We start from the raw sequence: 14322 nt of genomic DNA, 5'->3' as shown, positions 1-14322 counted from the left end.
GTATGACGTTTAATAACATTCATAAAATAAAATTGCTATTAATAACGTCCAATTCATTATTCAATTGACATATTTTTTTCTTATTTCTTACAAACACTTTACTCATCTACATTTATAAAAAAAAAATATGTAAAAATCTCATTCATCCTAAAATAAAAGTAGTGAGTGGGAGCACATAACTGGTGGGAGAATCGGCTGCTTAGAATATCATTTTAACACTTCTCAGCCTGTAGTGATATCTAAGTGCAATTTTAATAAAAAAAAATATTTTTAAGTTCTTCTAGACAATAAGGTAAGGAGAGTTTAATCGATGGTTGTACTTATTTTTGTTTTTATAAAGATATTTAAAAATTTTCAATACTCTTGGCCTGGATTTATGCAAATATGTCGATAGGTATATCGCGAGGTGTTCGGCTTACAATTATAAATATAGCAGACCGTTCTGTTTAAGAAGAAAGATACCTAATCCATGTGTAACTATCTAAAAATACAGTTGGCATCGATTTTAAATGATTTAAATGTAACTGAAATCATTCGGTAATTAATACGATGTGCCCTTTTTATGGGCATATATAATTTTCAGATTTTACAGATTTTTTCTCAATGCAAACAAATATAGAAATATTTTAATTAACATTGGAAAGCTGCCGAACGCAAAGTAAAATATAGGAAATATTTAGAATCACTTAAAGCCCCTTTTTGTTTCCATTTTATTTATGGAAAAAACCTTTAGCATTTGGAATAAATATATTTTGTTGACGTGTCTTATAGTCTTCTTCTTTATAGCTCTATATCCTTTGATAAATACAAGATTTATATACAAGATAAAAATCGGAGAAGACCAGGCAGGTTTCACAGCGGGGAAAGCATGCTTAGATCACATTTACACGGTCGAACAACTAATAGAAAAAAGAATGGCCAAAAATAGATCCGTCCATCTGGCTTTTGTTGATCTTAAGAAGGCATATGACTCAATACCTAGAACCAAGCTATGGGAAGTAATGGAAGACATCGAAGTTCCACGAAGATTAATAAACGCGGTAAAAGCACTCTACAAGAATAACGAAGTAGCTATCAAAACGGGCAATAGAATATGCAGGCCATTTAAGACGACAAAGGGACTACTACAGGGTTGCTCCACATCCCCCACCCTGTTCAAAATATTCCTGGAAAAAACCCTGAAACCATGGAAAAGAAAGTGCGAAGGAATGGGTATACCAGTAAGGAACGAATATCTATATACGCTAAGTTTTGCCGACGACCAAATAGTGATCGCACAAGACGAGGATGACCTCAGTTTTATGATGAGAAAACTGGAGCAGGAATATACAAAGAATGGGATGGAAATAAACCTAAAGAAAACTGAATACCTAACAACGGAGAATACAGAAATAAAACAGCTGGAAATAGACGAAGGTAAACAAATCAAAGGAACAGACAAGTATAAGTATTTAGGTTTCATAATATCAAACAAAGGAACAACGGAGGAAGAGATAAAAATAGACTAGGACAAACAAGAGACTGCATACGAAAATTGAACCCGGTACTATGGGATAAGAACATCAGCATGAAAACAAAGAAAAAAATATATAATACCATGACAAGAAGTATCCTCACTTATGGGTGTGAAAATTGGACAATAAATTAGAAAACCAAAAACAAAATAAGAGCAACAGAGATGGAATTCCTAAGGAGAAGCTGCAGAGTAACAAGAAGAGACAGAATAAATAACATGGAGATTAAGAGGAGAATGGGAATGAACTCCGACATAATAGACTACATCGAACAGAAGAAATTAACATGGTACGGACATGTCAGAAGAGCAGACCAAAATCGGTGGATAAATAGAATAACAGAGTGGAGCCCGATAGGAAGAAGAAAGAGAGGCAGACCCAGAAGATCTTTCAGAGATGAGGTGGACGAAGCAATGAGTAGAAGAAACCTACAGGAAGGGGACTGGCTAAACAGGAAAAATTGGAGAAAACGGTTGAGTGAAGGAATACAGTGAAAACTGTGGAAATCCTTGTATATATATATATCCTTTGATAAACTTAGGCTTCCCTTAATAGATTTTTTCCGCATTCTATAATTAGGGCAGGTCTTTTCCATGTCCCCATTCCTAGTAGCTCTAGAGCTGCTTCCATGTCATCCAGGAAGGATTTTTTCCTTCGTGTTCCTTTTACCTTTGTTCTATAATAAATCACAGGTTTTTTTAAACGTAGATTTTCTGACCGGTCTTCATCTTTCATGCTTACAACATCCTTCTGAATCTGTTGATTTTAATTGTTGTAATGATAGTTGGTGCTCTGCATACGTGGTATAGCTGAAAGTTAAATCATTTCTTCTACAATCCATTGTCTTTTTGGCTCCATATATTGTTGTTCTTAGACTTTGCTAAAGGAGCACTGTGCGGAAGAAAGATACATAAAAGCCAGTCTCTCCCAAAGCATACAAAAGTGAAAGAAAAATGGAAAGGAAAAGAAGACAGCTTACCTGAAGTACATGTCAAATAAGACACAACAGACGTACGGAGATAACAAGCAAATACGAAATGAAAAATATGAACTTGTAAGAAGAATTAAAAACGAGTACTTGGAACGCTTCTCAAAAGAACTGGAACATGATTTTTATGGTTAACAAAAAAAAATGGATTATATTGGTTATATTGATTATATTGCTACAAACATAAATCACCCACAAAAAACAATGGTTGTGGAAGGTTTTATCTCTGATCATCGTGCGCAATTGTTCCAATGTAGCATTAGCACAGACAATGATGCCTATCTATTCATCCGTTCATATAGTAAAAGGAACATAAATCGTTTTGTTCAAACCCTTGAGTCAACAAATTGGTCAGAAGTATTTAATACAATTTCTGCTGAGGATAAATCATTAGTTTTTTTAAATACTATTCAAAATTACTTTCGGTCCCATTTTCCACTACTTAAATGTAAACCTAAAAAATGTACACGTTCGAATTGGTTTACGCAGGAACTGTACAATTTAAGGGATCAGCTAAAACTTTTAGAAACGATCTGTCAGAAAAATAGTAATCTTAGGCCAGTCCTTCATTTGGCAAAGGCAGAATATTCAATTAAATTAAAAGCAGCTAAAAGTAGTCACTTCATGAGACAGTTAAACGAATCATCAAATAAAATGAAATGTATTTGGCATTTAGTAAACTTAACAGTCGGGAAACAAAATAACTCAAAAGTACCTAGTGATGATAACAGTAATTTAGCAGACAAATTTAACCACCATTTTGTTGAAATGGCTCCAAAGTTACTTGCCGCTTTGGATCCTACTAAAATAGGTGGGTTTACATCAGCATCAAAAAACCGTAATAGTTGTTCTATGTTTTTATATCCTACTAACCCACAGGAAATAACTAGTATAGTCGAAAGTTTTAAATCCAAACATAGTTGTGGTTTTGATCAGATTTCCCCTAAGTTATTAAAACAATGCATTTGATGCTCTCGCAGATCCACTGACGGATATTTGTAATGCCTCTTTTCAACAAGGAGTATTTCCTAGTATGTTTAAACTATCTATTGTAATCCCTTTATTCAAAAGTGGTGATAAAGATGACCTTAACAACTATCGTCCCATAAGTCTCTTATCTGTGTTTTCAAAGATAATTGAAACTCTGGTTTATACTAGAATGAACGCATTCCTAAAAAAGCATAGTGTCTTGCATAATTTTCAACATGGTTTTATATCTTCTAAGTCTACAACTACAGCTCTTGCAAATTTCGTCAGCTTAGTGTTGGATGCTTTGGACAGACGAGAGAAGGCATGTGGTTTATTTCTCGATTTGTCCAAGGCTTTTGACACTTTGGATCATAATTTGTTGCTAATAAAACTTGAGGGTATTGGTATTCGTGGTGTAGTTCTAAAATGGTTTACTTCCTACCTAGAGAATAGAAGACAAAAAGTAAAGATAACATCTAATGAACTTGTAAACGAATCAAACACATTGGATATCCATTATGGTATCCCTCAGGGTAGTGTATTGGGTCCTCTACTTTTTATAGTATTTATTAATGATATGGCTTTGTTAACTAATTCACTGACTGGGGTTAACATCATCAGTTATGCGGATGATACTAACATTCTAGTCACAGGAACGTCTGATCAAAATTTGCAAAATAAAACCACACAGATACTATCCACCATCAACAGTTATTTCTTATCCAACAAATTAGTTTTGAATAAAGAGAAATCAAAGTATATGATTTTCACGTCAAATAATTTATTAAACCATCAAGCCACTATAGAAGCAGCAATAGATAAAACAGACTGCACGAAGTTGCTGGGGGTACTTCTAGACAGTAATTGTAAATGGTCAAACCACATTTCTAATTTGAAATCCAGATTAAGTAGCGCATGTTATGCATTGAGAATTCTTTCACGTCTCTTTCATACATCAGTATTAAAAACAGTATACTTTGCCCATTTTTACTCAATAGCCAAATATGGCATTGAAGTCTGGGGTTGTACCTCTGAGTTAGAGCAGATATTCGTACTTCAGAAAAGAGCTATTAGGATAATGTATAAAATGAAATTTAGAGATTCTTGTAGAGGCATCTTTAGACAAAACAATATTCTTACAATTCCTGGTCTGTATATATTTTCGTGTATAATGTATTTACATAGCAAAATTTATGAATTTAATAAATTTCAATTTAACCATGTTTATTCAACAAGATTCAGAGACAATCACTTTATGCTTCCACAACATCGTTCCGTTTTGTTGGAAAGTAGCACACACTATGCAGCCATAAGTTTCTTTAACAAATTACCAATAGATATACGAATGAATTTACATCAGCCAAACTTTCGGAGGTGTGTACATCAATACATTTGTGAGCTAGAGCCATATTCTAAAAATAACTTTTAAGTATGTTTTATCGTGTTTATTAATTTATATACTTTTAAGATAACTTTGTAAAATGTAACTTTGACTTGTCTCATACATGTACTTTGTATAATGTCGCATGTGATCAATAAATTTGACTTGACTTGACTTGACTATGGCGCTTAATAGGAGATCAAAGAGGGAAGGTGAAGGAATTAATAGACCCGAAACCATCGAAAAGAATGAATGGTTGACTATCTAAAGAAATTATATACAGAGGAACAACAAATGACGTTGAAATAAACTAAAGAAAAGACGAGCTGCAGGTGAAAATGAGATACCAAATGAATTTGGTATCCCAAATATGGTAAATTTAAAATATGGTAATTAACAAGATTATAAGACACAATAAAATGCATCCATGAAATCAAAAAATATTAAAACAAAACAGAATTCTTCAAGAATCGAGATCAAACATCCCAATACCTCTCTTCAAAAAGAAACAAATCGGACCCGGAAAATTACAGAGAAATTAATTGATTAAACACGACACTAAAATTAACAACCAAAGTGATAACAAATAAACTGAATGAAATTATAACACTAGTAAAAGAACAACAAGGTTTTAGGTCGGGAATATCATGCACCGACGCTATATTTATAATGAAGCAAGTGCAAGAGAACTCGTTAGAATACAATACAGCGTACCTACATACAATTCGTACTATACATTCAACTTTTTCAAGAGTTAGGTTTGTTAAATTTATTTCTAGCTCTTTCATTGCTTTGAAAATTTCTCTTTTATTAACAGAGACGTAGGCTGCTTTGTAGTCAATAAAAAATATGTGATGAGTATCAATGTCATATTCCAGTGTTTTTTTCTAAAATTTTTTTTCAGGGTTGCAATCTTGAATTGTCGATTTACCACCTCTGAAACGTGCCTAGTATTTTCCTACTATCCGTTCTGCATATGGTGCCATACGGTGACATATATATTGTGTATTCAAAGATATCTCTTTTTTGTGTATGGTACAAAATATTTTAATTATTGGGGAGGGATTTCTGTGTCCATATTTCTTTTATAAGCTGCTGTAATGACATTATGGGAATAGAATATGGGAAGCAGAAGAAATGCCCGAGAATTGGAAAGAAGGCAGAATTATACCAATATTTAAGAAAGGAGAAGTAGCAAACTGTAACAACTATAGAGCAATATCTCTACTGACCACAACATATAAAATTCTAACAGCTCTCATCATGCAAAAACTCACTCAATTCACAGAGAAAAAAATTGGGGACTACCAGCAAGGATTCAGAGAAGGCAGATCCACTACAAATGCGATCCACATAGTTACACAAACAATCGAAAAATGCCACGAAAACAACATAGAACTCCACATCCTCTTCGTAGACTTCAGACAAGCCTTTGACTGTATTGGAAGAAATAAATTATTTATTGAAATGAAAAATCAAGATATACCAGCAAAATTAATCAGATTAACAAAAATGACCATGGATGGAGCTCGAGCTAAAGTGACAACAGAAGAAGGTAGCACAAAATCAATTGCAATAGAAACAGGAGTGCGGCAAGGCGATTCCCTGTCAACCACATTCTTCAACATAGCAGTAGAAGGAATAGTCAAGGCCAGCAAAATTAAAAGAACTATAGCCCACTCCTCAACACAAATAGTTGCATATGCAGATGATTTAGTTCTTATGGGAGAGGCAAGGAAAGATTAAAAGAAGCAGTAACAATCCTGGCAAAAGACGCACGGAAAAAGGTCTAGAAATTAACGAAGGAAAAACAAAATATCTACTCTGCTCTAGAAGAGAAGATAACAGGACGAGAGAAATCAAAATCAGAAAACTACACTTTTGAAAGAGTCCAACAATTTAAATATTTGGGAGTAATAGTGAATGCCCAAAACAAGAGAAGTGAAGAAGTAACGGAACGAATACTAGCAGGCAACAAAACATACTGGAGATATCATGAAGGACAAGAACTTATCCAGAAAAACAAAACTGAAAATATACAGAGTTACAATCAGACCAGTAGTTACGTACGCAGCTGAGACAATGTGCCTCACGGAAAAAGATGAAGAAAAATTAAGAATTTTCGAAAGAAAAATCCTTAGACGGATTATGGGCCAGATGAGAATGGACAACAGAAAAATGAGAAGAATAATGAACCATGAACTAAGAGACATAATGAAGGGAAAAGATATAGTTAGATTTATTAAAGCACAGAGGCTGAGATGGCTGGGACACGAGAGAAGGAAAAACGACTTACTAATTAAGAAGATCACCAGATGGAAACCAGCAACTGTAAGACCAAGAGGAAGACCCAAAGAGAGATGGGAGAATCAGGTCATGAGAGATATCAAAATTCTGGAAGTGAGAAACTGGAGGGATATATGCACATATCGAAATGAGTAGAAGAAAATTGCAACGAAAGCCAAGTCATACAACAAACTTTGACAACATACAAGTGGAATGCGGAGTAATTTACCGCAATAAGCGAATCAGAGAGCTCTAAATAAGAGCGGCAAACATGTCACATAGAATGAAAAGCCCTGATGATGATGAATGCCATTATGATATCGTGGCTACCTTCTTCCGAGTGATTTGTTTCTGGCTAGCTTTTTAACTGCGTTTTTAACTTGAAGAATCATTGGTGGTTCCTATTCCCCCTCGTTTGTTCCCCTTACCCTATCTCTTTCATCTTCCAGGTTTTCTTCTTCTTCCTCTATATTAAGTGCCTGAATAAAATATTCCACCCAGCTATTCAATACATCTTTCCTTGTTGTTAATAGTTAGCCATTATGACTTCTGCATTGTCTTGTGGTTGCCTTGAGGTTTTGTATATATTTAAAATTCTTATTTAAGTGGTTTCGTTTTTTTTTCTTTTGTGTGTCCTCTTTTCTTCTTTTCTCTTTGTCTGGTAATTCTCTACAGTTCTTCTAGTTAGTGGGGTAAGCATCTTTGTGTAGGCGTCATTTTTTTCTTTTGTTGTATTCTTGCATTCATCGTCAAATCGTTTTTATGGGCACAAATTTCTGTTCCTATTTCATCTTTCGCTGCTGTTTCAATGTCTTCCTATATTCCGGTCCAGTTGGAGTGTATATCTTTGGCCTTCTTCAGTTACATTTTGATTCCTTAGCCTGTTGGTGATGTTTTCCGAATACCATTCTGTAATTGTCACATCTCTCAGCTTTGGCACATTCCATTTTTTCTATCCATTTTATTTTCTTTGCCGGTGTTTGAAATTCTAGCCCTAAATGTTGAGATCAATAGGCAGTGATCTGAGTCTGTTTGTGCCTCTATAACTTCTGCAGTTTATTACGACTGTTCCATGCCTTGAATCTATTATGATGTGATCAATCTGTTCTTCGCCAACATTTACAAATCTCTTATTACAATATTGATCTTTTCTTTCTTTGTCGATGTCTCTTTTTAATCATTATATAGTTGTTCAATATCTTCTTCATCATGGGTGGTCTTGTCTGGGTGCATTCACTAGTAATACATTCAAATTTATTGTCATAGCTTTACCCTATATAGCTAACCCGATTACCATTGAAGAAGTCACGTCAGCTATTAAAAGAACTAAAGATGGTAAAGCGGTAGGGCCTGACGAGTTTTGTGCAGAATTCCTAAAACTTATGGATGAACAGGGAATAAAATGGATAACAACCGTATTCAACAACATATACGTAACTGGAAAAATGCCCCAAAGCTGGTTAAAGTTGACCTTCGTGACCATACCAAAAAAAGTAAATGCCAAGACATGCGAAGACTACAGAACAATTAGCCTAATGAGCCACTTACTTAAAACGTTCTTGAAAGTGATACACGGCAGAATATATAAAAAATGCGAAGAACAAGTATCATGGACGCAGTTTGGATTCCGCGATTCCTTAGGCACCCGAGAGGCTCTATTCGCTGTCCAAGTGCTTATGCAAAGATGCAGGGATGTTAACTGTGATGTGTATACTTATTTTATCGACTACAAAAAGGCATTTGATAGAGTAAAGCATGATAAACTTATAAACATCTTGAAAGAATTGGGGTTAGATGATAGGGACTTAAGAATCATCTATAATTTATATTACAACCAAACAGCCAATATTAAAGTGGATGACCAAGTGACAGAGGTAGTCTCCATAGATAGAGGAGTGGGGCAAGGATGCATTCTGTCCCCGGTGTTATTTAATATATACTTTGAATATATCTTCGAGCAAGCGCTAGGCGAACTACAAGAAGGCGTATTAGTCAACGGAATACGTCTAAACAACATTAGATATGCCGACGACGCAGTAGTTTTCGCAGATAGTCTGGACGGTTTGCAAAAAATAATGTCACGTATATCAGATATAAGTAGAGAACACGGACTTGATCTTAATACGAAGAAAACAAAGTACATAGGTAGTCAGTAAGCGCAAAATATTAAATACACAGCTTTTGGTTAACCAACATCCAATTGACAGAGTGAACAGCTACACATACTTTGGTACCAACATTAACAGCCAATGGGATTACTCCAGTAAAATAAAACAACGCATAGGAAAAGCGAGATCGGCGTTCATAATGATGAAGTCTTTTCTCTTTTCAGAAGTCACGATTTACCACTTGCTACCAAAATCTCTCTCATTAGATGCTATGTATTTTTTACATTATTATACGGAGTAGAGGCCTGGACACTTTCCGAAGCTTCTTTAAGAAAACTCGAGGCATTCGAGTTATGGTGTTACAGACGTATTTTAAGTATTTTATGAGTAAATCGTGTGACTAATGTTGAGGTCCTACGTAGAATAGGCAAGGAATGCGAGATTATTAACACCATCAAAGAGCGTAAACTGGAATATCTTGGCCATGTTATGAGGAATGAACAGAGATACGGCTTGTTGCAACTCATTCTTCAGGGCAAGGTATTTGGAAAGAGAGGACCAGAGAGAAGAAGAATATCTTGACTTCAAAACCTGAGAAAGTGGTTTAATACATCGACAACCGGACTATTCAGAATAGCAGCAAGCAAAGTTAGGATAGCCATGTTGCTCGCCAACATCCGGAACGGATAGGCATCGTAAGAAGAAGAAGTCATAGCTTTGCAAAATTAGTGCTACACTACATCTGTGCTTTAGATTGTGTTTTCCTACGTAGTAAAGAATATGTTTTTTGTTCTTTGTAGTGCTAATATTTTCTTTGTCTTTTCTTAGCGTCTGGAGAATATTTTTGTTAGAATCTCAGAATCTAGTCAAATAAGTTTCATAATAGACAGTGGTGCTAATGTACAACATAAATGTGGCAAAGAAGGGCCAATAATTGGGGGCAACAATGGGTGATTTGAATGTATACGCTACAAACGGTAAACAAATTGATATGAAAAATATATGAGTATGCAACCAACTTTCATACACAATTTAATTTCTCTGAAGAGAAATGGAAGAAGCAGGTCGTCAAATTCTATATTCCATCTAAGTAGATTCTTTTCACCACGCATCTCTAGACAATTGCCTAAACCCTGAAATAAAGAATATTGACCCCCATTTATCAAACATAAAAGTATGGAAATATTGAGAATATTTTCAAAACGGGGCGATTTGTCAAAATAATTTTCGAAGCAGACTAATTGAATTTTCTATTTCTAAACACGCCGTCTAGGTAGATGAACTAGGTATGCGTATTGTGCGACCTTCATATTCAAGGTATGTCGGCTACATATCGGTCAAAAGATAAAGTATTTCTCAAAAATCAAAAGTTAAAGATAGCTTCGAAGCCACTGGCCCCTAGAATCTCAGAGATACTATTCTTAGATCGACACACAGGCCTCCTCACCTCAAATACTGCATTGAATGCGGTTATTTTTCTGAAGGCAACGTTGGTAACATATCTGAAGGCTGTTTCTCTCATTATACACGTTGTCCCAGTTTTTTATCATATTTTGGTTTATGTCAAAAATGCTACCTTAATTATTATGAAGTGTTGTTTTTCTTATGTTGTGCACAAAAACTATTATTTGGTTACGTAAATCGGTTTGAATATATATGTACCATATTTTATCCATTATTTGGCCAGGAATACAAATTTATATTTCGTCGGTATTAGAAATAGAATAGAAAGATGCTTTATTGTCACTGAAAATTGTACAATTTTATGGACAAAACTTACAAAAAGTCAAAAAAAAAGAAAAATTTTTTCATCGATTTTTAAGTTAGTTATATTATTTATGCTTAGTGAATATTTTTAATAAATGCTTAATTGAAGGCCAAACGATTCCAGACGATTGGAATTTGGCCCACATTAGCCCCATTTATAAAAAGGGAGACAGAAAAGAATGCGGAAATTATAGAGGCATTAGCGTAACTAGCTCGCTGGGAAGGTTATATGGTCGTATATTGAAAAGAAGAATAGAAGAGGAGTATAAAGAAATTGAAGAACAAAGCGGTTTCAGAGCAGGAAGATCGTGCGTGGACAACACATTTACCCTTCAACAAGTAATTGAAAAACGAACAGCTCAAAACCTCCCTACGCATCTGGTATTTATAGATCTGGAGAAGGCTTATGATACAGTTCCTTTAAAACTCTTATTTAGTGTCTTGACGAAAACGGACCTTAGTAAAACATATCTAAAAGCAATACTGAACATCTATAAATGTCCTCAAAGCACTGTAAAAACAGGAAATACTTTCTCAAGGGTATTTACAGTAACGAAAGGCTTGAGACAAGGATGTTGTCTTTCCCCCACCCTATTCAAAATATATATCCAAGAAGCACTGCACCAGTGGAGACAAAAATGTGCGGGAATGGGGTTGAAGCTTAACAACCATTATCTGACAACGCTATTCTTTGCAGATGATCAAGTACTAATTGCAAGCTGTGAAGAAGATGCAGATTATATGCTTAGAAAGCTCAAAGATGAATACGAAAAATGGGGGATGAGTATGAATATGTCTAAAACAGAATATATGCGAATAGGCAGTGAAGACGAAGACCCGGATTTGGAAATTAGACAAATGAAAAGGTGCTACGAATACAAATATTTGGGAAGTATTATCTGTAGTAAAGGAACAACGGAACGAGATATAGACTATAGAGTGCAACAAGGCAGGAAGAGTATTCAAATTCTGAATTCGATACTTTGGTCCAACAAAGCTACTATGAAAACTAAAATGACTATCTACAAAGTAATTGTAGAGCCCATTCTTACATATGGAGCAGAATGTTGGCAAATGACAGTAAAAGGAAAGAAAAAAGTTGACACGGTTGAAATGGACTACCTAAGAAGAGCTTGCCGTATATCAAGAGTAGAACGTATACCTAATTCTGAAATTAGAAGAAAAACAGATAGAGTACATACAACTTCTGAAAGAATAGAAACTAGACAGTTAATATGGTATGGACACGTACAGAGGATGGACGACAACAGATAGCCAAAAAGAGCTATGGAATACAATCCAAGTAATAGAAGGAAACGAGGAAGACCAGCCAAGTCTTGGATACAAGGTGTTATGGAAACCATGAAAGACAGAGCCATTGATGAAGACACCTGGAGAGATAGAAAAAGATGGCGATCGAAATGCGGGAAGCGGCAGAAGCTGTAGGATCCCCGCTTATATATATATATATATATATATATATATATATATATATATATATATATATATATATATATATATATATATATATATATCATTTATAAAGATAAGGAAAAGTAGAAGACCCAAATACTGAACCTTATGGTACCCCACATACAATGCTTTTGTGACTAGAGTCAGTATCATTTGCTCGAACTAGTTCTTTTCTATTCCTCAAGTAAGATTGGAACCAATTCAAAGAAATACCCCGAATTCCGTAAAAATTTAGTTTTTTTATCAAAATGTCGTAGTTTATAATCAAAAGCTTTGACATAGTCACAAAAAAACAGTGGAAGTGTAAAGATTATTGTTTAGTGCTTGATAGACCTCATGTAGTACAGAAATCATAGCATCACTGGTACATTTATTAGATAAAAAGCAGAACTGACTTTGTGATAAAATGTTGTTTTCAAGAGAAAAGACATAAGTCCGGCTTTAAGTCTCTCAATAGTTTTGGATAGGACCGGTAGCAAGGCAAGAGGTCTATAGTTGCAGACATTCGATTTTTCACCACCCTTAAGAAGAGGAATAATAATGGGTGTCTTTAGGCACTCTGGAAATATACCTTTTTCAAAGGAATCGTTAATTAGTGAGACCAGGACTTCCAACACATTTTTGGGAGATTTAAGAAATTTTTTATGGATAGTCCATCAGTACTACAGAAAGATTGGCTTTTGATACTACTGATTGTTTGGATCAGTACAGATTTATCAACAGGTCTTATAAAGAATGAATTCTAGACCTCTATTGAATTGGGGAGACATAAAATAGGATATTGTTATGGCAAAATAGTTGATGTTATATCTTTACTCACATGAACGGAGTATCCATTTAGACTTTCAGGATTTGGAAGGGAAAATGCGTGAGCTGTGTTAGTTTTATTTCAAAGATCGTTTATTATGGACCAAGTTTCTCTTGCAACATTTTTAGAGCTTCCCAGACGATTCAGATAGTACATTTTTTGCTGTTTTGATAAGTTTTGGATAGGTTCCTCTATACTTAAAAATATATTCAGTGACAAAGACGTTGGTAGTAAATTTCTTGATGTTGATTCAAAGGATGTTATTACTCTTTTACTTGTCTCGCTAAACAATAAACCATTTTACACAGACAACTTTTCATAGCGAAAATTAAGCAATATTTTTCCGTCAGTCTGCATTTTTCGCTTTTTGATTTTATTGACGTAATCCTTTCCTGATTCTTAGTTTCTTTTTTTATTTTGGAGCTGCTTTTTCAATATATCGCTGCTGTCTACGAAGAATAGAACTCCAAAAAAAAAGTTCGAAAATTACTATTTAAATAAAACAATTACGGTCGAAATAAAAGAATTAGCAATTGAAATACTGCATATGAAGAAAAATGTTAATATATTGTAGTTATAGTTCTTCTAAAATCAGAAAAATTTATGTAAAAAAACCATTTAATTGGTTCTTTTCTTATTGACCAGTGTCTAATATCTTGGTCTTCTCCAGTATCAAAATGTACCAGAAATAAATGTTTGTTTTTAAGCATAAATGTATACTATTTTAACTCAGATGGATTGGTCAAACTGATGTGATTGAATGGCCGGCAAGATCACCAGAATTGACACCAGTTGATTTTTTGTGAGTTTATGTTAACAGATCGACTAACTCTAACATATATGTATTGCAGTGAATTACTGTAGAAATGATAAACAAGTCTATTCGGAGCATCTATATAGTCTATCATTGCCAACACACAAATGGATAACATTTGAATATTTCGTTTATTGAAGAAATTGTAATTTAGTTCAATTGTTCAGTTTTACGTGTTGTCAAATAATATTTGTTTAAAATTACACTTTGAACA

The 14322-nt window shown here is 34.4% G+C and overlaps 1 protein-coding gene and 1 long non-coding RNA gene across 2 annotated transcripts in view; both read left to right on the top strand.

Annotated features, from left to right (window-relative positions):
• LOC140435248 (uncharacterized) overlaps positions 1 to 14322 on the top strand; it is a 202833-nt gene that overhangs the window by 86077 nt on the left and 102434 nt on the right. The gene's annotated exons all lie outside the window — the stretch shown is intronic.
• The window catches only part of LOC140435240 (uncharacterized), a 31129-nt gene continuing 16943 nt past the window's right edge, over positions 137 to 14322 (top strand). Inside the window, exon 1 of the mRNA XM_072524042.1 lies at positions 137 to 292. The gene's annotated coding sequence lies outside the window, so the exon portion shown is untranslated. The remainder of the gene's footprint in view (positions 293 to 14322) is intronic.

Source organism: Diabrotica undecimpunctata, chromosome 2 (genome assembly GCF_040954645.1).
Source record: "Diabrotica undecimpunctata isolate CICGRU chromosome 2, icDiaUnde3, whole genome shotgun sequence".
Classification (NCBI taxonomy): domain Eukaryota; kingdom Metazoa; phylum Arthropoda; class Insecta; order Coleoptera; family Chrysomelidae; genus Diabrotica; species Diabrotica undecimpunctata.
Note: the sequence above shows the minus strand (reverse complement) of the source record. Positions and strands in the feature narration are given on the sequence as shown.